A 25,278-nucleotide genomic window follows, 5' to 3' on the forward strand; every position below is an offset into this window, starting at 1 on the left:
GGCCACTGGGGGATGTTTTAATTGTGGAACCCAAGACTATTACAAGAGAGATTGCCCCATAAGCGTAGAAGGAAATACTAAGGAATCAGTACATGTGGTTAAAGAGTCCCAACTGAAAGTGAAATCAGGGGTAGTGGTTAAATAAAGGTCGGTCTAGGGAGCTCCAAGAAGGAATATAATCATACCCAACTTGAAATCTTGAACTAGGGTGTACATCATGCAGGCAAAAGAGGATGTTGAAGCTCACAACGTTATTACGAGAAATTTTTCTTTATTTGGCACCTGATTATATGCATTGATAAATCCTGGGTCTACCCATTCTTATATTTGTGATAAGTTTGTGACCGAGCAGAGTCTTAGAGTTGTCCCCACAAAGGTTAGCATGTTAGTCACAAATCTCCTAGGCTAGAGTACTGTAGTAAATAGAGTGGTAAAGGCCTTTTCACGGAGTTATGGTGGACATGTATTCCTAGCAGATTTAATGTTTTTGAGTTTTGATGAGTTCGATGTCATATTGGGATTGGATTGGTTGATGAGACATAATGTTGTGGTTGAGTGCAAGTCTAGAGGGGTATGGTTAGTACCCATAACTGGTGATATGGTGTTTGTTTCGGGAATAAAGCGTGATGTCAGGAACAAATTAGTTTTAGCAATTTCAACACAAAAATTGTTTGTTAAGGGTAGTGATGCCTATTTCGCATATATCCTAAATTCTAATATGGTGAGGACATACTTCATACAAGTACAAATTATGAATAAATTTCCCGATGTTTTTCCAAAAGAATTACCGAGGATTCTGCCAAACAAGGATGTGGAATTCTCTATTGATGTGACGCTAGGAACTGCTCTTATCTCAAGAGTGCCTTCTAGAATGGCCCCAATAGATTTGAAGGTGTTGAAAAATCAGTTATAAGAAATTTTGGATAAAGGGTTCATCAAACCAAGTGTTTCACCTTGGGGTGCTGGAAACACAAAAATTTATATAGACTTTTTTACCACCTTTTGAACATGAATTCATGCAAATTCTAAGTAATTTATGTCAAATTTTATGGTTTTATTATAAAATAATTAAATTGAGCTTAAATTATACTTCATTATGAATTTTACTTATTTTTATATTAAATTTGCATAATTTGACCCTTTTTTGACAGTTTTGCACAAAGGGTGAAAAATCAACTCGGAAGTCACCTTGAACAATTCAAGTATCGTGGCACATGGGGAGATCAACATGATAAATTATTAGCCTTTTAGGACTCAAATTTATTTTCTTATACTTATTTAAATCAATTGGTCCAAGTGAACTTTATTGAGAAAATCGGACAACTTGAAGTGGACAAAAAGGGCCTGAATTGAGCAGTTGAAGAAGGAAGAGGGACGAGCCCAAAGGAGAAACCTAATGCTGACCCAATTTCTACCCAAATCAGCTAAGTAACCTGATTATAATAATTGCAAAATAGCCCTCAAACTTCTTTTAAATCCATTCTCACCCTCACCCCTCCACTTTTCGTGCATTTAATTTCTGGCCACAAGCTAAAAATAGCAAAATCAATTCAACCCCTCTCCCTACTATCAAGGGCTAGCCATGGGAAGGGGTTGGTGGTTATTTTTAGCTAATTTGAGCTATCAATTTCAAGTATAAATATGCCCCTTCACTTTCTCAAAAATCACCCATCACTTCACACCTCACTCACTCACTCACTTTCTCTCTTTCACTTTTCTTTGTTGCCTTTAAATTCCTTTCTTCCCTTGTCGAATTCCCCTCTTGAAAAAGATCTTGCACACCTCTTGGACTAGCAGCAATCGAGTGTTCATGAAGGCCTTGGATCATCAGAACGAGCAGAGAAGAGAATAGCGTACTAGTCTGGCTGCGAAAAACCACCGAGATTTGTTCTTCTAGTTCCTTATCTTAACTTTATTTTAGGTTTTGTTTTGATCATGAACATGAACATTTTTGTTTTTGTTCTTCAGTTAATTAAACTAACTTAAATTCATTTCATGTTAGATTAATTGCATTTTGTCTAATTAGATTATTTAAAATGTGTTTGTATTGTTATTAGGTCTCAGTAAATTGTTCAATTAAATAAAATCATGCCTACGTTATGCTTACACTTTAATTGTAAGGTAGTAATTGAATTAATTATTAACCAGATTGAAATTATAATTAATTGACACAATATTTAATTGATGCACGTTTAATCTTCTCAGGTTGAAGGTTAAATTAGCAACGATATTAAACAGTATGTTAGCCTTGCATAACTTGTAAGATTATTGTGATTAAATTGTTTCAATATAGCGATATATTGTTACCTCACTTAATCTTATACTTGCTTATTAAAATTTGATTAATTATTTTCATTGACGTAGAAATATGTTCAAGAGATTAATGGGTTTTAATAGGTAGGTATGTGCATTAGTTAGCAATTTACCAAATTGTCGTGAAATTATTCGTAACAACATGAACACAACAGCTTTAATCATTCTAAGTTAAAGAATAAAATTGATCTAACACATTTATGTCATATTGATTAAACTCATTTTTTTAGAAATCGTGCATTGAAATTTTATTTTCTTAGATAATCACTTAGTTAAGTTAGTTTTAGTTTTAGATCACCTCTTATAAACGAATATATTTTTCCTTGCCAATTTGTTTAAATCTTACATTTCATAAATATTTTCTTGCACAGCCTATGTAGGAACAATAACTCGACATTCTTGTCACTTTATTACTTGATACGACTGTGTACACTTGTACATTTCTGTCGTTCCAAGTTTTTGGCATCATCGCCACAGACTATTATTTTAGTCAATTATTTGTGAAATTAATTATATTGCAATTTGATTCAATTTTTTGTTTCACTTTAATAGTTTTCATTATTAATCAGGTGATAATGGATCCTCTACAACATGATCAAGGAAGAGCATTTGCGGATAATGCTCGCAATTCGGTCATTGTTGCCAATGATAAAAATGGTATCATTTGAAAATATGTCATTCCTCTATTTAATTAACTCAATTCAGGTATTGTGAAGCCCGAAATTGACGCACCACAATTCGAACTAAAATCAGTCAAGTTCCAACTATTGCAAAATATAGGTCAACTTAGTGGGATGCCTACTGAAGATCCACATCTTATTCTTTGGCTATTCATGGAAGTGAGTGACTCATTTAAAATGATTGGGGTGACCGAGGACGCCTTGAGATTAAAACTATTTCCATACTCCTTAAGAGATAGAGCACGAGCATGGTTAAACTCCCTACCGTCCTGTTCTGTAACTACTTGGCAAGATTTCGTTGGACGTTTCTTAATGAAATACTTTCCTCCATCTTTGACTGCCAAGCTTCGAAATGAAATCACTTTATTTTAGCAACTTGATGAAGAATCTTTATATGAGACATGAAAGTAGTTCAATGAGCTATTCCAAAAGTGTCCTCATCATGGCATTCCTTATTGTGTTCAAATGGAGACTTTCTATATTGGTCTAAATGCTCATACTAGAATGATTGTGGACGCTTCGACAAATGAAGCCCTTATTTCTAAGTCCTACAATGAGGCTTACGAGATTATTAAAAGAATTTCTAGCAATAACTATCAATGACCAACCAACTGAGCAACCTTAGAAAGATGAGTAGTAGGAGTACATGAAGTTGATGCGCTTACTTCTTTGACAGCCCAGATATCATCTTTGTGGACAGGTCAGCAGCTAAACCAGTTTGAGAATATTTCTTGTGAATACTGTGGAGATAGCCATTTTTTTAAAATTACCCATTGAATCCAGAGTCAAAATATTACATGGGAACTCAAAATTGGAATGTTCTGCAATCGAATTCCTACAACTCTTCAAGGAAGTATCATCCAAATTTTCCATGGAGTAATCGATGGGCAAACCCTAACAGATCTTCTCTGCTATCTTGACCAAATTATCTGCCAGAATATTCTCAACAAGTGCAACAACCCCCACCAATTGAATCTTCAAGCGATCTTAAGAATCTGCTGAAGGCATACATAGCGAAGAATGATGCCACTTTAAGAAATCTAGGGAATCAAATAGGTCAACTAGCGAATGAAATTTGAAATAAACCCCAAGGAGCTTTGCTCTGCTATATTGAAAATCCAAGAATTTCGAGAAAAGAAAATTCTAAAGCGGTTACTTTTCGAAGTGGAAAGACATTGGATTCCAAGGTAGTTGAGGTTAAAGACGGGCCTATTGACAAAGAGGAAGTTCAATCGAGAGTTCAAACTCTTGCTTAACAAAAGCTGAATGTTAAAAACTTCGATGAGATAAATCCTAAAATAGTCAATTTTGATAATCTAACACCTTTGTTAAATGCAAAAACAATCCCTCAGAAGAGTAGTCTAGTCCATGCCAAGGTACCACCACCTCCATATCTGCAAAGGCTTAAGTAGCAGGATGATACTAAATTTAAGAAAATTTTGGATGACAAGATGACTTTTAATGACTTAAATGCTACTAAATCCCCAGATTTAGTTGAAGAATGCTTTGTTGTTCCCGAGATAGAATCAATGGCTTCTACTGAATTGGAAAACAATTCTCAAGACAATCCATTAGAACCTATTCTACTAGCAGATTCACCAAGTGATGATGAAAATGAGGAATGTTTGGCTTTGTTAGAAGCAAATTCGAAGGGATTCACTCAGGAAGTTTCACTAGAATCATTTGAGTTATCATCTTGGGAGTACAACAACCAAAGGCACTGATTGAAGAGCCAGATGAATTGGAACTGAATATTTTGCCTCCTCATTTGAAATATGATTATTTGGCTCTATCTTTACCTGTCATTATTTTAATTGAGTTCATCAATAATCAAGAAGATGATGCAAACCGGCCCAGGTTAATCGAGTCATTTCACGTAGTTGCCCGATCGTCGACGAGAAGTAGTTGGAGTTGTCAAAATTGGGTGATTTAGGCTAAGGGTTGTGGAAGCTTTTAAAAGGTAATTGATGGAGATGGATAATAGAACTTAAACTTCAATAAAGTTTCAATACTATAATAAGTATCACCCCAAATCTTATATGGTTTAAGGTGAAAAGATGGAAATAGGAATATGGACCTCGACCCGCTACTAAGCAAAGTAGGAACCAAGGTATATTGAAATGGATGAACGCCACACCAGGATTAGTGATAAGTTCGAAAGGAGTTTGGTTGACACCACTAGCACGCTAGATAAGTCAGATAGAAACTCGTACAAATTTAGAGAGGAGAAAACTGACTCTTTGAACATAGTTCATTCAACAAAATGATCAATAGTCAAAAGTCCTTTTACAATGAAAATAATCAACTATTTATAGCCATGACATTGGCTAGGCGAATGGACAAGCAAAGATGCTGAATGGTCAACAAAATTAAAGCTAAATAGGCTGGAAAATTCTATGAAGCTTCCTAGAACGTCCTTGGGAAGTTTCTTAGCTTGGAAGGCTCAATAGTCAGCTTCTAGATGGAGTCCATTCAGCTGGGCATTAATGGAAGGATTGTGAGCTGAAATGTCTTGGTAGATTCGGCCTAGGTGCTTGAATGGCTTTAATTGAAGTTCCTTGTTCAGCTGAATAATTTAGGAGCTTTAATTGGCAGCTTGGTTATTGTAATGGTCACCCAAGTATGAAAACGAATTCAAACAACCTTGTGTGTGCGGAAACAAAATTCTGGATAGCCTTGTAATGTGAACGGAATGTGTAGCATTATGAAAACTTTTAAGGCTGCCTTGGAGACTTAAACGATCAGGTTGGGGAAGTCAATCAGCAGCTCCTTTTGCCCTTGATGTCCACGAAAAGGCTGTTGGAATTAGCTGAATAATCAGCTCAATTAAGGGTTCCGTCCATGCATTGTACCTGCAGCAATTAAATTCAACCATTAATTCATAGTACATGCATAGGTGCTGTCCAAGATATGTACATGCAACTACAAATTAAAGATAGATTAAGACATATTAAATTGGCAGCAACTTAGTCAATAAACCTGCTCATAAATTCGGCTGAATTTAGACATATTAAATAAAAAACAAGACACATTAATTAGATGTAATGAAACAGGCTTATTTATGCTATGTAATAACTAAAACATATTAAAAGCATGCATGAAACACATTAAACACAAATAATTAAATTTGTCTAGATTTAAACAAATTAATTACTAACACTTATTTAAGCTGAAATAAAATTAATTACTAACACTTATTTGAGCTGAACTAAAGTTAATAAACTAACTCATTTAATTTATTCCAGCAAATTAAAAAATGCATGAAATTAAATAAAAGCGAATTAAGCTCAATGAGCTAGCATCTAGCCGAATTGAGCTCCATTGAGCTAGAACGAGCTAGCTTAGCGTGCAAGAGTTTGCAAATGACGCCTAATGGGCTAATCCAAGTACGTTCCCAGGGCGTGGTCGTATCAGAAGATGAGTCACTTGTGGTAGTGGAAAGGCATAAGAAAGGTATCGGATGGATTATCTCAGATATTCGAGTAACAGGTTGGAGGATTTGCATAAATTACAAGAAGTTAAACGAGGCCATCAAGAAAAATCAATTATGGTTTTCTTTCCCTAACCAGATGTTGGAAAAATTTGTTAGGCAAGAGTATGATTACTTTCTAGATGAGTATGATCGGTATGACAAATAGCCATTTGACACCACCCTGGCCAATGATGATTCCGAATAAAATAGAGGGAGTTCTCTTTACTTTTTTGTCATTAATTTATATTTTTAGTTATTTTTTTTCATTTGAATAAAATGGCAGATATTTTTTTATCATTACATTAATTAAATTTCTATCGAGGAGATTAGAACTTAAATAGGACCATCTATGACCCCTTCAATCTTTCCTGGGAATTTAACTTAATGTGATTTCCCCAAAAATATTTCTTAAGTAGCCCGACAAATAAATTTATTTATTTTGTTGAATAAAGGGATAGACTTTATCTAATTGTTAATTTTTCTATTCTTTTGGCTTACTTTTCACATCCAAACTTCATACTTGAGCCGTGGACTCCACAATCGAGGAAGGAACAAGACGATTCGAGCAAGACCAAGAATGATGAAACACAAATAGTGTTAGAGTCTGATGGGTCTACAGAAAAATAAAAAGGGGGTCTTTCCTTTCCTTTCCTTTACTTTTCTTTTTAAGTCTTAGGTTTTACTTTCTTTAGGAGGATAGTTTAATTTCTTGCATAATAAAAAGAAAATTTAGGTCATGAATAAAATTGGACAAAACGACATTTATTTGTTAAAGTAAAAAGTGTGGCAATAAATATGTACATGCCTAAGGACAAATCTGTCTGGGAAAGGCTTGTTATTTAAGTAGTCAAACTTGACTCACCTCCCTTTCCTAGGATCCTATTTTAAAAACTTGTCATTTTTAAAAATGGGGACATTGTTAATCTTAAGTAGGGACCAAAAAGTGAAATTGTATTTTTCAGAACTCATTTTTATTATCCAATTATGATTAAGTTATATTTTCGTCAAAATTTTCAATTTTTATTTATTATGCTAAACTTTAGTATAAATAAATTTCTATTATCTCAATAATTGTTATGTTAGTTGAATTATGACATAAATGTTACTCTTAATAAAATATGTAAATCGAACCATAAAATTTTTTATTCCTAGGAGGCATGTAATTTTGAAAATGATTTAGGCAAACTTTTGTTTGAACTGTTTGAGTCTTTCTAAGCAACCTTAACGAATATTTATCCCTTGAAACCCAACTTTGAGACTATATGGCCTAATTTTATTCAAACCTTGCAATAATAAGTCATCCCTTCTCTCAAAATTTTCTCTAAATTATCTCAAACACTAGACTCAGTCTATCCAGAATATTCTCTGAAAATAAGTTTGAGGTGTTGAAAAGTTTCAAATGCTCAAAAAAATTTGTAGTACATGCAATAATATGCTCGTATGTGAAGGGAAAAAAGAGCATATGTACTAAAAAAAATAGATGTACAAGGAGCATGTGTACTCAAATGCAAAATTAGTTGGTGAATTTGGAGGTGTTTATTCCAAAGGTTGATGCAAGCTGAGCTAGGGTTTTTAGCTTAAAATTATCTACCTTTTACCTACACCTAGCCAAGCCATGTTACAACCTATTGATTCAGATTTTGGTGCTGACTACATTAATGGAGAGAAATTGCTAAACACAAATTGTGAACGCATAATTAAACTTAGGGATTCCAGCTTAGTCTTAAATGAGGAAATAAAACTTAATTGGTAAGAATTTATTATATATTTATTAAGAAAGCATTTAGTTTATATTCTTGCTATCATGAGAATAATTGAGAATAATGTGAACAATATGCATACTTAAGTTGCATGATTTTAGAATTTTTGTTCTTGAGCATAATGACATTAAACTCATAATTATAGGAAGAAGTACTTTTTGAAGGAATTTTTCAAAGGGTATTTTCGTACAATTCTTTTGCAATTTGTGCATTACTCGAGACGAGCAATGAATTAAGTTTGGGGGTATGGAAACACAAAATATATAGATTTTTTTAGCACCTTTTGAACATGAATTCATGCAAATTCTAAGTAATTTCTGTCAAATTTTATGCTTTTATTATAAAATAATTAAATTGAGCTTAAATTATACGTCATTCTAAATTTTAGTTATTTTTATATTAAATTTAAATATTTTGACCATTTTTTGACAAGTTTGCACAAAGGGTGAAAAATCAACTCGAAAATCACCTTGAACGTTTCAAGTATCGAGGCACCTTGGGAGCTCAAAAACTTGGAACCACAGAAATGTGCAAGTTTACACAATCGTATCAAGTAATAAAGTGACAAGAATGTTGAGTTATCATACCCACAGAGACTGTGCAAGAAAATATTTATGAAATGTAAAAATTAAACAAATTGGTGAGGAAATATATGTTTATTTATAAAAGGTTATCTAAACCTAAAAGTAACTTAACAAAGTGATTATCTAAGAAAATAAAATTACATTGCACGATTTTTAAAAAATTGAGATTAGACCAATTTTATTCTTTAACTTAAAATAATGAAAGTTGTGTTCATGTTGTTACGGATAATTTCACGATAACTCGGTAAATTGCTAACTAATGCACACACTTGCCTATTAAAACCCATTAATCTCTGGACCATATTTCTTTGTCAATACAAAAAATTAATCAAATTTTAATAATCAAGTATAAGATTAAGTGAGGTAACAATATATCGCTATATTGAAACAATTTAATCACAATAATCTTACAAGTTATGCAAGTCTAATGTACTGTTCAATACCGTTGCTAATTTAACCTTCAACTATCTTAGAAGATTAAACATGCATCAATTAAATATTGTGTCAATTAATTATAATTTCAATCCAGTTAATAATTAATTCAATTTCTACCTTACAATTAAAATATAAGCATAATGTAGGCATGGTTTTATTTAATTAAACAATTTACTGAGGCCTTAACAACACAAACACATTTTAAATAATCTAAATGGACATAATGCAATTAATCTAACCTGAAATGGATTTAAGTCATTTTAATTAATTGAATAGCAACAACAAAAATATTCATGCTCATGATCAAAACAAAACTTAAAACAAAGTTAAGAGAAGGGAACTAGAAGAACAAATCTCGGTGGTTTTCCGAAGCCAGACTAGTGCGCTCCCTCTCTTCTCTGCTCGTTCTGATGATCCAAGGCCTTCATGAACACTTAATTTTTGCTACTCTAAGAAGCATGTAAGCCTTTTTTCAAGAGGGTAATTCGGCAAGGGAAGGAAGGAATTTAAAGGCAACAAAGAAAAGTGAAAGAGAGAAAGTGAGTGAGAAAGAAATCTGTGAAGTGAGGGATGTGAGGAATGATTTTTGAGAAAGTGAAGGCGAATATTTATACTTGAAATTGGAAGCTAAAATTAGCTAAAAATATTGGTCAATCCCCCTTCCCATAGCTGGCCCTTGATAGTAGGGAGAGGGGTTGAATTAGTTTTGTTATTTTTAGCTTGTGGCTAGAAATTAAATGCACAAAAAGTCGATGGGTGACAACGGATTTAAGAGAAGTTTGAGGGCTGTTTTGCAATTATTAAAATAAGCTTATTTAGCTGATTTTGGCAGCAATTGGGTTGGCATTGGGCTGCTCTTTTGGGCTCGTCCCTCTTCCTTCTTCAATTGCTCAATTCAAGCCCTTTTTGACCACTTCAAATTGTCTGATTTTTCCCGATAAAATTCACTTGGACCAATTGATTTGAAAAATTCTGAGAACATGAATTTGAGTCCTCCAAGGCTAATAATTTATCATCTTGAGCTCCCAAGGTGCATCGATACTTGAATCATTCAAGGTGACTTCCGAGCTGAATTTTCACCATTTGTGCAAAACTGTCAAAAAATGGTCAAATTATGCAAATTTAAAATAAAATAACTAAAATTCATAATGAAGTATAATTTAAGCTCAATTTAATTATTTTATAATAAAAGCATAAAATTAGACAAAAATTACTTAGAATTTGCATGATTTCATGTTCAAAAGGTGCTAAAAAAGTTTATATATTTTTGTGTTTCTAGGTGTGCCAGTATTGTTTGTTATGAAGAAGGATGGAACACTTCAATGTGTATTTATTAAAGATAGCTAAAAAAGGTAGCCATAAAGAACAAGTATCTGTTGCTCAAAATTGTGGACTTGTTCGATCAACTTAGCAGAGCCAAAGTTTTTTCAAAGATCGATCTATGGTCTGGATATTACCAGGTGAAGATAAAAGGGGATGATATTCTAAAGACTGCATTCTGCATGCACTATGGCCACTACGAATTTTGAGTAATGCCCTTTGGTTTGACCAATACGCCAGCAGTATTTATGGACCTGATGAATAGAGTATTCCAGTCCTACCTTGATCCTTGTGTCGTTGTCTTTATTGATGACATTCTAATTTACTCAAAGAGTGAGGTGGAGCACAATGAACACTTGCGGATAGTTTTAAGTGTTCTTCGGGAGATTAAATTGAACACCAAATTCAGCATGTGCGAATTTTGGTTGAAGGGAGTCCATGTCTTGGACCATATTATCCACAGAAGGAATCAAAGTAGATTATGAGAATATTGAGGTTATACTTGAACATAATCCGTCGAAATGTGTTATTGAAATGCAAAGTTTCCTTGGAATGGTAGGTTATTACCGAAGATTCATGAAGGGGTTCTCTATAATGGCAACACCATTAACATAGTTTCTAAGGAAAGACGAGAAGTTCCACTATACTGAAGAATATCAAGCAGTTTTGATGAGTTGAAGAAAACATTGATAGAAGCCCCAGTTTTGAGTCAACCAGAGGTGAGAGTACAATATGTTGTGTTTACAGATGCATGCTTGAATGGGATAGGATGTGTACTCATTTAGAAAAGACAGGTGATTGCTTATGTGTCACACCAACTCAACCCTCATGAGAGGAATTACCCAACTCATGATTTAGAACTAGCAGTTGTGGTGTTAGCCCTAAAGATTTTGAGACATTATGTCTATGGGGAGAAATGTCGTATATTCTCTAACCACAAAAGCCTAAAGTATTTTCTCTCTCAGAAGGAGCTGAATCTAAGTCAACAAAGATGGATCAAGCTGTTAAAAGATTACGACTTGACCATCAAATACCATCTAGGCAAAGCTAATGTGGTTTTTGATATTTTGAGAAAGAAAACTGTATCGACTCAAACTTCTTTGAGATCAAGAGTATGTATGAAGAATGATGGAGTCTCAATTAAAGGACATGCAATGTAAGGAAATAAATGAGTGTATTAAGTCCGGGGATGCTAATAATTTCAATTTGGGTAAAGAAGTAGAATTATGCTTCATAGGAAGGTTATATGTTCCCAAGAAAGAAAATCTAAGGCATGAAATTATGAAAGAAGCTCACCAAGAACCATATTCCTTTCATCCTGGAAGTGTAAAGATGCATAGAGAAATAAGGAATTTATTTTGGTGGTCAAGAATGAAAAATGAGATATCAGAGTTTGTAATGAAGTGTTTAACCTACCGAAGGGTCAAGACGAAACATCAGGTTTCTTTTGGTCAATTGCATTTGCTGGAAATCCCAAAATGGAAGTGGGATAGGATCACAATGGATTTTGTCTCAGGGTTTCCTATTAGTGCATCCAAGAAGAATTTTTTGGGTAATCGTGGTTCGATTGACAAAGTCAACCAATTTCATGGCGGTGTGAATTAACTACTCATTGGAGAAATTAGCGGAGCTATACATTTCAGAAATAGTTCGCCTGTACGGCATACCTTCTTCTGTTGTGTCTGACCGAGATCCTCGATTCACATCAAGGTTTTGGAAATACTTACAAACATCTCTAGGAATCAAGCTTCGATTCAGTAACACCTTTCATCCATAAACTAACAAACAATCAGATAGTGTGATCCACGTGTTTGAAGATATGCTTAAAAGTTATGTGATCGATTTTAGGGTGAATTGGAAGAAGTATCTACCTTTGGCAAAGTTCACCTATAATAATAGTTACCACGCTAGCTTGGGCATGTCACCTTTTGAGGCACTGTATGGGAGAAAATGTAGATCATCAATATGTTGGATGGAGCTTAGTGAGTGAAAGCTAGTTGACACAATTCTAGTCTGCAAAATAAAAGAAAAAGAATGGCCATCAAGAATCACTTGAGCTGGCCCAAAACTGCCAAAAGGCATACGCGAACAGAAGGGTTATGTCTCATCAACCAATAGGTTGTCACTTGACCAAGAGTCAGTGCATGGAAGACCATATATAGTTAAGCAAACCTAGAAAACTTGGTATATACATGGTTTGAGTACTCCTTCCTTATTGCACAAGCTTTGTATCCAGATGGGTGTAAGGAGGTATCGAAGAGATATTGTGCATTATGATAAAGAAGACACAAGATAAAATGTGTTGCCTCTGGTATGACACTTAGATACAAATCGTGATTGGTGAAAACTCAACCTTGCGGGGGAACACCTATGCGTTCATATAATGAAGAAAGTTAGGAGGATACAGAGGTGATGTTATTTTATAGTTCTGATGAGTAGATATGAATATATAGGAAAAAAAATGGTTCTTTAGGAATCGGGGCCAGAAGCTATGTGGAAAAAGGGTGTATGTGGTTGTGAACATTGCATGAAAACATAAATAGTAAGTCCATCAGTTATAAATGGTAGTCCACACAAGTGGTGTATTCGCGGAGCAGATGTGCTCGTGATTGTCCTCTTGAGCTTAGAAACCAATGTCATCTGCCAATAGGCTAAATTTTATTGTGATAGTGTCCATAAGTTAATCTACAAGATTAGAGTAATGTATCTGCCAACTATGGCGAATTATTCGAGTCTCTTTTTCTTAATGTCTGATAGTAATCACGGTGAGATTATTCTTCCCAAGAACCCACTAATTTCATACGAATTTATCTAGTTTTCTTTTTCTTTTTAGGTTTCTAGGTTAAGCGTGGTGATTGTAAGGATACAACTAGATTTGTGGTCATTTGTGAGCTTTCTTATTTTTGGGCTTAACATGTATTTGTTGGGGGTACTAGGATAATTGTTAGATAATACCATTTTGAAAATTTTAATCTTTATTGAAATGTTATTTTGAACACTTCGAATTTTGAATGGAAGCCTTGTTGGCATAATGTTAATTGTGACTCATTGATGTTAATTAAGTAGCCGCCAAAGGTTAATCCATGCATCTTTAAATCTTTAAATGTTGCAGGTTGTTCTAAAATTGTGGTTCCAAATATATATAGCCTTAAACTAAGAAATTTCGCTCTAGTAAAAGGGGGTACCCGCTAAAATGGATAATGGTTTCAAAAAGTAGAAAGGTGTGTCTTCTAATTGGGTCAACCTATGATGCTCCATACCCGGATCCAATGATCGGGTTGGGTGTGGAGTGTTATAGGTTGAAATAACACCAAGATCATATATGAGTATCTTCTCTTCCAGCCTCCTTGGTACACCAGTAACTGATGTCAATGAAGTAAAAACTACTAGACTGTTCATATTTAGTAGACATAAAAATCATTATATCGGTTAAGGGAAAAATGAAAGTGTTGCAAGTTGGATTGTTCGGGATAGAAGATAATGTGATTTATTTTATCTGAGGATTGGAAGTAGAATCTATGATAGCTTAAATAATTTATTGGCAAAGGGTCAATGGTTTTGCTCACCCTGTGTGACTTTAAATGTAATATCTTTTCTTGATGATTGTACCTAATACCTTATATTTCCTAAAGCAATCAAATTTTGCTTTCATTTTCGTGAAAATAAAAATAAAAATAAAAAATCCTAAAAATTTTAAACTAATAAATTTATAGGCTAATTCACATAGATGTTTTGATATATGTACGAATAGGGTGAAATTTATTAAATTTCATCCACCAAAGTTGTCAATTTTCCAGTTTGGAAAATCAATTAACTTACGACAACTTTTTGAATGGGATCCAGGCATTTCTGAGTTAAGATGTCTTTATAGCGTTCGAATATCTATCTCTTAGCTTCGAAACGCACCTTGAGCCACTTGATTTTGAGTTTGGAGCTCAAGTTTGACCATTTTAATGAAAACTGCGCAAGCAAAATTTTTGGACGAGATTATTACAGGAATTAGGAGTTTTGGGCTTTTAATTCAAGTTTAAATCATATTGGGTCTGATTTTTAGGATTAATTTTTATTATATATGAGTCTAATATTATATTTATTAGGTATTATTAGTTCATTTTTTTTAAATTTGATATTTTTTAAGTATTTTAAGTTATTTAGGAGTTTTATGTTTCTTAGTCAACAAGAAAGCTTAGTTTAAAACTTCTTATTGTTTACATTAATTAAAGTTTCAATATACATGAGAGTTTTATTTGAATGTACTAAACTAGCCTATATAAAGGCCTTGTCATTATATACAATTCATAATTTGTTTAGCAACTTTTCTCTTTTGAATTAATAAAATTCTCTTTGAGTTTTCTTTTAAAGAATTTCTCTTGAGTTTTCTTTTAAAGGAGTTTTAAATTTATTTTTTTCAGATTGTGGGAATCATCTCCAAGCTTTTTCTTGCCAAGTTTTCTTTCTTGGAGGGGAAATAAGAGTCATTTGAAAAGGTTGTGGATTCATTTGATTTCCAAGGCTCCTTAGAATTTGTACACGCCATTTTTCATCTTCTCTATTTATCTTGTTTGTTTCCTTGTTATTCTTTTCTTGTCACATCCGAAAAATCGGGTTAGTAGAAATGGGCATTAGATTGTGGGCTCGAGAGAAAAATCGGGTTTTGTGCCGTAGAAGCTGAAATAGGGTAAAATAAATAATTACTTAATAATAGTAAAATTAATAATAATTAAATAAAATAATAATGGTATTAATAATTGGGGCATTAGTAAAAATTAATAGAGACTAATTTGAAATAGTGGTTAAAGTAGAGGCTAAATGTGTAAATTAAGGCTAGTTGTTAAACAGGGAGTTATTAGAACAAGAGAGAAATAAGAGAGGACTTAGAGGGTAAATAGCCCAATTTTAAAAAAAAATTAGTTGCCTATAAAAGCCACTTGCCTTTTCAATTTCTCTCCATGCTTTTTCATTTTACAAATTTATTAGATCTAGATTGAAAAATTTTCTCTAAAAAATTTTTGCGTCTCTTATATTTTATTGGCATCCAAACACTCTATATTCTTTCAATTTTGCAAGAAAACCACTTTTTCTTCTCCAATTTCTCATTTAAATTTAGCTCTTTTTTACTCAATAGTGCAAATTCGTGGAGTTTTTCGAACTAAAGGTAAATCTATTGTTTTCTTATGTATTAAATTTTTATTTGGTGCTTTTAATTTGAATTTTCATAGAACTAATTAAGGAAATTAAAGATTCATGGTGTTAAAGCTATCTTTTGCATAAAAAAATGGTCAATCTCATAATAAAGAGCTAAGAGATGTTTTTAAAATGATTTTTAGTATATTTTGATGAGATTAAGAAGTTTACAAATTCTTATCAAAATCTTTATGTAATTGTATGAATTAAATGGTTTTCTTTTGAGAATAAGGATGAACAATATTTTTTTGAAAAAATAATAATTAAAGAAATTGAACAAAGTTAAAGATCTAGATCTTTAATTAAACCTTAGTTAAGGGGTTAGGAGGTAGAAATTAAGGATTTGATTAAGTTAAAAAGAAGAAATTAAGCGAAATAGATTGTACGAAATAAGTCGAATAAGAATGTGTGAGTGGAGAGCCGTTGTATGAACAAAAAAAGATAGGTTAGATTGTTTTTGAATGCTTAGTAATATGTATATTTTTGTGCGAAGCTAAAAACGTTGGTGGAACCTTAACAAACCGGGATAAAGGCAAGCATAAAGTTGTTTAGCTCAACAGTAGTGCAAGCCAATTATATTGTGTAATAAAATGTGATTAATTAGATATGTTGGCAATGTGAACACTTGAAACCGTTGGATATCATTGGCATACCATAGGATTGTGAGTACTCACCCTTTTTTATTATGTGTTGGGCATTGTGGCCCGAAGATAGCATTAGAGAGATAAGGGAATGTCAAGCATAGCTCCATTCACCGTAGATAGCGTGGTGTGTTTGGAGATAGTACAACTTTATGAGTCATGTAATGTGTTTCGGAGATCCGTTTATCCAATGAGTATATAATTTGACTATGTTTCATATTCAGAAATTACCAATATATCATTGTGTTGAGTATGAAAATTTTGTTATATGTGAATCTTTAAAGTATGTTTAAATCCTAACATGTCTAGTGCGTATATTTGTGTTGTATGCATGTGTACTCACTAAACTTTTCCAAGCTCACACTCCTTACTTTACCTTGCAAATAAATAGTTCGCGGGTTAGTGAAGAGGGTGGCAAATCGGTGATCCACCGTAAGGTATTTTTTAAAAAGTTTGTGTGTTGAGTTTTTAAACTCCGAAGTGAAGGCAATATGGGTCGTTCCAAGGGTTTAGTACTAGAATTAGACTTAAACGTTTTAAATAAAATTTTCAACGAGTTGTAAATGGACATTACGGACTGCTTGTTTTTTTTTGGGGGGAATTTTTTAACATTATAATTGCTTGCTTAACTGCTTGTTTGGATGATTTTATTACGTTATAATTGCTAGCTTGACTGCTTGTTTGGATGGTTTTATTACTTGATTAATATGATGATAATTAAATGAACTAACAAATTTTTGCAGCTAAAGGAGACTACCGAGTATTAAGGTACGCCATATACCTTCTAATTGTGTGAAATAAATTATTAATTTAGAAAAGCATGCACTTATGTCTAATTTTCTATATAAAATATTCTGTATATGCATGGTGTGTAAAGTTGGTTGGTGTGGTTCTTAAAGTTTTAAATGGAGAGTCACTTCGGTGGCTAATGTGATGTTCGAAATTCAGGTTGGATCATCCAAGTTGAGTTTGGGGGCGTCATAGTTTTGTTCTTATTTAATTGTTTTTAATATTTATTTTGGATATTTTGTTTTTGTTATTTGTTATTTGTTTTAATTGCTGCCTTTTTTAGTTCTTAGATCTGACTTGGATTTTTTTGTATTTTAGGTTGTTTCAAAGTTTAAGTTTTCCTTTATTCGTCTAGAGTCGTAGGCCAAATTTGCGACTTAAATAAACTTGCGATCTTGTTTCAAGCGCGTCCTTATCACCATCCAGTCCAGGTGATTTTAGTTTTCCTATATCAAAAAGAGATTTAATAGAATAGAATTAGTGGTATTACATATTAAAAACTAAAACCATGGATGAAAGTACTTACACAGTAGTAATATAGGATTGAAATGCATGCAAGAACTTTCACCAATACATTAGGTTGGAATATCCGCTCAGAAAAGTGGCCACCGGGGCCTACACCGGATAATGCTCATTAAATTCCAATTTTAATAGGAAGAAGCCCTCGGCCCATTCTGTTTGATATGTACTACTTTCATTTACTTTGCTCATTCAACTAATAACATAGAAAAAGGCGTATTCGGAGCTAGGTTCAAAAGAGTTTGAATTTGGATTTTTTTTATATAAATGAACTTAAAATTTTGATTAATTATGAAAATGACCTATTTTTCTGATTATATACGTAAATGACTTGAAATGAACAGTGAAAATTAGTAGAGCCAAAGAGAATGCCGCCACCAACATGCCACGTCTACACCCGAAATAAAAAAATCAATTTTTTGGTGGTGCCAAAGAGAATGGTGCAACCTGTATAAATACAGAGAAATACTACTATTTCTCAATAATTGAGGGCTTTAAAAATCCATTTTTTAGTGGAGCCATTAAGTATGGCACTACCACTTTGTCAAGGATATTTTTTTTATTTTTTAAATTTAAAAATTAAAAAAAATCATATTTTATTTGGTGGAACCATTAAGAATGGCGCTACCAGTGTATTGTACATGTTTTTTAATGTATTTTTTAATTTAAATATAAAAAATGATATTTTATTTTGTCGAGACATTAAGAATGGCACCACAAGTGTATTGTATCTTTTTTTTTTGTAAATGTGTTTTTTAATTTAAATATAAAATTGATATTTTATTTGGTAGAGTCATTTTTTTTGGCGTGATCAAATAGCTATATATAACCCTTAATGGCAGATCAATTTAAGTTGAATAATTTTTTTAATTATATTTTGTTAGAGGATTAATGGGAGAGAGATGATGAGCCTTTTTTTTTTATGTATTTGTGTTTTTGTTTATTTAGTAAATTTTTTTAATTTGCAGGTATGTTTTATTTAACGATAATCCGATAGAGTTCCAACACCGGTAAATTTAATTGTTCTTTTTCAATGCCAGTTATTTATTCGATAACGAGTTCAAATTGGTTATGTAAGTGTTTCCATTGGCTGTGGTAGGACGATAATGGGTTTAAATTAGTTTTGCAACCAAAGGGTGGATTATTTCGGATTCCCTAGGTTATCGAAATGTTTGAAAGTTTTAAAGAATCCCAAATCAAACCGCACGAGTGATATCATCAATACCGTCAGCATCAAAGCTGTTAGGATCGTCCCGAATAAGCAACGAACAAGTAAAAATAGTAGAAGAAATTGAGAAGATGAACACACAAATTTAACGTGGAAAACCCCCTCAAAAGAGGATAAAAAACCACGGGCAAAGATAATTTTACTATAATGGCAAAAGAATGAAGAGTACAAAAGATGGAGATAAAAACTAAACCCCGAAAACTCGAAAAACAAAGAACCCTCAAACGTAAACACAAAATTCTCTAAATGTGTTATGAGTTCTAATCTAATGGGTGTCTCTTAATTCTAAGATTGTAAAGGAGCCTATTTATAGGCTAAATTAGTAAGTCAAATAAACTATACTAATAAATGCTAAATATATTATACTAATAAATACTAAATCTTCTAGAAAGAAAATATATTTTTGTTTAACTTGACTTGCAAGCAATCTCTTAGAATTTGGGTCACATAATTCTAACAATCTCCACCTTGACACGAATTCTTTCAATGGCATTATTGCCAAAACTCGCCACGGGCCTATCTTGAACTATGCAGGGAATTAACTGAGTCGAATCTATGCTTAGAAGCTGGAAGACTTCTAGCCTTCGACTTGTGCACTGCCAAATCAAAACTAACCCGGGTCTGATTTTCACGAATACAGTGCCCTAACTTTTCAAAACCTGCATCCAAAAGAGAACCTCTCTTCAACGAAACAGTCATACCTTTTTTCCCTCCTATGACCAAGTTGCCTCCGCTTCAAATGAGTTGACTTTGACTTCGTAACGGACGAGGGACATCCGATTTCACCGGTCACTGTAGAACCTTCCAGAATATAAAGACTGCCGGTTCTTTTACCTTTTAACAAAACGAGAGCTCCACGAGATACTTTAATGTCGCTCGACTCGATGTTGATTCTGCATCCTTTCAAGTCTAAAATACTCAAGGAGATGAGATTCTTTCGTAAATCAGGTACATACCTGACATCTGAGAGTGTCCTAATCGTCCCATCGTGTATCCTAATTTTAGCAGTACCAATACCGATTATTTTACTAGATGAATCGTTTCCCATGTGCACAACTCCACCTTCAACTGAACTGTATGTGGAGAACCATTCTCTATTGGGACACATGTGGAAAGAACATCCTGAATCTAGGATCCACTCAGACGTAAGCTTGGAGTTATCGCTCGTTGACACTAACAAGAAATTATCACCGCCTTCATCGACCAAATTAGCACCAGCTACATCTTCCTCGTTACTCTCAGCAGCTCTTTTATTTCGCAGTTTATAACAATCTGCTTTGACGTGACCTAACTTTTTGCAATAGCGACACCTTTTGTCTCGTTTCTTTGATGCTACCAAAACGGAAGCTTGTCTATCTGCTTTGCTATTCAAATCAAACTCATTGTCGAGTTTGTCTCTGCTCAACAAATGACCCTTCACATCTTCGAACGAGAGTTTGTCTCTGCCATAAATCAGGGTCTCCCTGAAAGACTTGTATGAAGAGGGTAAAGAGCACAATAATAGCATAGCTTGATCTTCATCGTCAATATAAACCTCAACGTTCTTTAAATCATTTAAAAGAGTAATGAATTGACTGATGTGATCTTTAAGAAGCTCACCTTCGTTCATGCGAAACGTAAATAGACGTTGTTTCAACACTAAACGGTTAGCCAGAGACTTAGTCGCATAAAGAGTTTCTAACCTTTTCCACAAGGCGAATGAGGTCTTCTCCATCAATACCTCCTGCAATACTGTATTCGCGAGGCACAACTGGATTGCAGACAATGCCTTTTCATCAAGCTCTTCCCATTCTGTTTGATTTAGATTCTCAGGCTTTTTCCCTGTAACAACCTTTTTCAAGCCATTTTGAACTAGAATTGCCATCATCCGAACTTGCCACAGATTGAAATTTGTCTCACCATCGAACTTCTCAATTTCAAACCTTGTTGCTGCCATCTCTGAACGGGCTGATCTATGAAAGTTAAACTAGCTCTGATACCACTTGTTAGGATCGTCCCGAATAAGCAACGAACAAGTAAAAATAGTAGAAGAAATTGAGAAGATGAACACACAAATTTAACGTGGAAAAACCCCTCAAAAGAGGATAAAAAACCACGGGCAAAGATAATTTTACTATAATGGCAAAAGAATGAAGAGTACAAAAGATGGAGATAAAAACTAAACCCCGAAAACCCGAAAAACAAAGAACCCTCAAACGTAAACACAAAATTCTCTGAATGTGTTATGAGTTCTAATCTAATGGGTGTCTCTTAATTCTAAGATTGTAAAGGAGCCTATTTATAGGCTAAATTAGTAAGTCAAATAAACTATACTAATAAATGCTAAATATATTATACTAATAAATACTAAATCTTCTAGAAAGAAAATATATTTTTGTTTAACTTGACTTGCAAGCAATCTCTTAGAATTTGGGTCACATAATTCTAACAAAAGCTACAATTTAATAGCACTGAGAAACTTGCTTAGTCGACTTGCTCTTGTTGCGGTAACGGGTTCAAATGGCTTCACCCAATAAAATAATATTTTTTTAATTTTTAAAAAACTAGAAATAATAATAACTATAATAAAACTAAAAAAGTTAAAAAAAAAAAGAGAGAAGGTTGGCACAAAATAAATAAAGTGGTGGGCCATTCTAACTGGAGCCACCTAATAAAATAATTTTTTTAAAACAAAAAAAATACCTTAACACATTAAAAAAGTGGTGGCGCTATACTTAATGGCTCCAGTAAAAAATAAATTTTTTTAAAGCCTCGTTTTGAGAAATAGTAATATTTTCCTAGTATTTATATAGATGGCGTCATTCTCCTTAGCATCACCAAAAATAAATTTTTTTCGGTGGCTGACGTGCCATGTTGGTGGCGCCTTTCTCTTTGGCTCCACCAACTTTTATTGTTTATTTCAGGTCATTTATGTATATAATTAAAAAGGTAAATATTTTTATAATTAATCAAAATTTTAGAGTTATTTATATAAAAAATTGGTTTAAATCTAGTTTTCTATTGTCCATCATATGTAAACACTTGTTTGCACCAAACCCAATATCTACTATCCATTTAATTTTCTCCACTGTAATATGTCACCTTCCTTTTAAACCAAGCTAACCTGAAATTGTGTGAACGAGGATACTTCAGATATCTTCAAAGTGCAGCATCGAAACTTGCATAAAAGAGGAAATGTTTAAATTACAGGGCAAATAGTTTGTTGTTATCTCTCCATATTAGTATATGACAGGTTGAAACGGTAGTAGGTATATAATACTTATAATGACGTGGCAACATCTATTGAACACAGCTGTCTGTCACTCATCCAACGTCTCATATTCTGGCTCGACGTGGATTGCATCAATGAAGTTCGCACCATAGTCGGCAACCCATGTAATCTTTTAATTTGAATTTCATGTCATAAAAAATTGACAATTAGTCAAAGTTAAAAGGTTTGCATGAATATTAGATTTTGTGATACCATGTGAGTCAAAATATTTATATAATAAATTTATTATAAGAATTAAACTGAGTTTTGGTTGAGAAACTAAAGTTGAAATAGTAAAATGCATGATGTCATAGGTTTAAATCTCATCATTCTCATATATATTTTTTTAGATTTATCAAAATATAAAGACATAAATAGCCTCAAAATAAATTCTCTTATTTAAATTAAATAAATGGGTTTTTGTAATTTACTAAGTTAAGTTTTAGTTGAACGGTGACACCAACTTAATTAGACTCTTTAACTTATTTTTTGAAAAAAAAAATAAAGAAACGTTAGTTGAAATATTTAAAATACAAAAAAATTAAGTTCAAATCCTTATTATTTGAATTTTTTATTAAGTTCAAATATTTTTTAATAAATTTTATATAAAGGTATAAAAAATAAAAACACTTTTACGTAATATATCTATTTATAATTTAAATTTTTGTTTTTGATATTTTTTAATGATTGAATTGATGTCGAATTGACTTATAACACACTTAAATAATAGTATAAATACATTAAAAATTAGAAGATTATTTAAGTACAAAATACTATAAGCCAATTCTTAACATATGAGTTGAAAGCATTAATATTTTTTTATATAAAAAGAGTAATATTGATTATGTTTTCTTTTTGGATAAAAGATTTTTGTTCCTAATAAAACAGAAATAGAAAAACGGTAATGTGAGTACTTGAGAAGGATTGCAGATTTCATATACATTGCAGGGACAAGATAACTCATAAAGGTTAGCCCCATTCCTGAGCCCAACCAAATGGGTTGGGGGCGTACCTCATGCAAAAAGCCTTGGACTCCTACTCTTTGGGCTAAGGATGATGCTCATACTATTTATTAATACTAGAAATTTTATTCCACATGTATGTATGTGAAAATTACAGATTTAAAATATAAATGTATGTTTAAAAAAAATATAATAAATAATGAAATGCATTGTTTAAAACTAATTATTTATAGTAACACATGAAATAGGTATGATATTAAAATAAAAATAATTAGATTAAATTATGAGCAAAACAAAATTTAAACATATAAATATATCGGATAAACAATATTAAATGCACTACAATTATTTATTATGATTTTTTCATCAATTGTGAGTTAGTGTAGAGTTGACTTCTAACATAAACTCAATTAACAACATTATTAATACTAGAAATCCTATCACACACGTATGTGTATAGAAACCATAAATTTAGAACACAAATGCCTGTTTAAAAATCACATACAATAAATTATAAAATGTATAGTTTGAAACTAATTAATAATAACACACGAAATATATACGTTATTGAAACTAATCAATCTTAAGTCGGGATCAAGTTAACTTGTGACACAAATTCAATTAAATACATAATTAATATATGCAATTGATGAAGGTAATAAAATGTGCATAATAAAATTAAAATGTATAAAAATATTAAAAAAACTTTAGTTAAATGGTGAATTAAAGGCTTTATTAATGCAATTAGTGTGGGTTTAAATCTCACAGTATGTATATTTTTATTGGTTTTTTAATAGAAAAAACCAAATTACTCTTGAACAATATTACTTATTTTAATTGTGAAAAGACATCCTCATAACTTGCTAACTGAGTTGGTGACTTGCTAACTGAGTTGGTGACTTGGTCAAGGGTGACACCAACTTAGTCAAGAACTTAAATAATAATGTAGATATACAAAATAATAAATTACGCATATTAAAATAAAAATGATTAAAACATGGCAAAATGAAACTTTGGTTAAGTGCTAATTTTAATATTTTACTAATACAATTAGTACGGGTTTGAATTCTACAATATATATAATTTTATAGTTTTTTTGTAAAAATGAAAAGATAAAAATACCCTCAAATAATATGATTTATTTTAATTATAAAAAAATATTTTTATAATTTCTTTAATCGAGTTGATGTTGGATTTACTTGTTACATCAAGTAAGGAAAAAAAATATTAATAGTATAGTTATGCCATTGAATAATTCGGCTGAGTGTGCTTCTTACGGATTTCACCCACTAGGTAGTTTTCGAGGAGAATTTGCTTGCCCATGTCTAAGGTTGATGACCCCCACTCTTTTATTTCCCACAGGAAGTAACCTTGGGAAAAGTTGGAATTTGTTTTGGAAATAAATCTGGAAACGAATTTTTCGCTCAAAACAATATATTTATTGTAAATCTTGATTTTTTATTATTATTGCGAATCCTTCCATGATAAAAGAAATTTATAAACCAATTTTGTATCATAATTTTAAAAATTACAAAAAATATATATGCTAAATATATATAAATTCTTAAATACATACCCATATATATTTGAACTTGTTTTTTATTTCATGCAATATGTCACACCTGGATATATTTAAAGACTCAAATTTAGAGGAATTTTGGGACCAAACTAATCGCATAGAAAGTTGGTGGACTCTACCAGGAATTTTGGGAAAAAGTTTGTGACTGTTGGGCAAATAGTTAAGATCCAATTCTAGTTTAGTTAGGGTGAAACTTGTTGATTCCATAGTGGGAGACAAAATGATTGCCAATGATTGGCTAAAAGAGATTGGGAGACCGTGTACGAGAGTTGTATATATAAGTGAGTCGAGGATAGTTTAAAGGAAGAAAAATTCCTCCCCAATTATGTTTACTAACTTTCTTCTTATTGGTGTTGTCTTCTTCGGTTGCTTCGAAGAATAGGAGAACTTGAGAGAGCTCTGCATGGAGCTGATGTTGTAAGAAATGAAGTCTGGATGTAGAGAAATCGAGAAACTGGTAAGCTTTTCAACCTTTTTGTGTTAGAGATTTTGAGAAACGAAGGAAGGCTAGAACTACTAATGAGTTTCTGTAAATTGGGTTATGGGTTTAAGTTGAATACCT

General features: G+C 32.4%; 1 non-coding gene across 1 annotated transcript; it reads right to left on the minus strand.

The window, feature by feature from the left end:
• Nucleotides 1-3,335: 3,335 nt before the first annotated feature.
• On the minus strand, nt 3,336-3,442 carry LOC121224862 (small nucleolar RNA R71). The gene has a single exon (XR_005922605.1). It is a non-coding gene; the product is annotated as a small nucleolar RNA R71 (small nucleolar RNA).
• Nucleotides 3,443-25,278: the final 21,836 nt, after the last annotated feature.

This window comes from Gossypium hirsutum, chromosome D12, assembly GCF_007990345.1.
Source record: "Gossypium hirsutum isolate 1008001.06 chromosome D12, Gossypium_hirsutum_v2.1, whole genome shotgun sequence".
Lineage (NCBI taxonomy): Eukaryota > Viridiplantae > Streptophyta > Magnoliopsida > Malvales > Malvaceae > Gossypium > Gossypium hirsutum.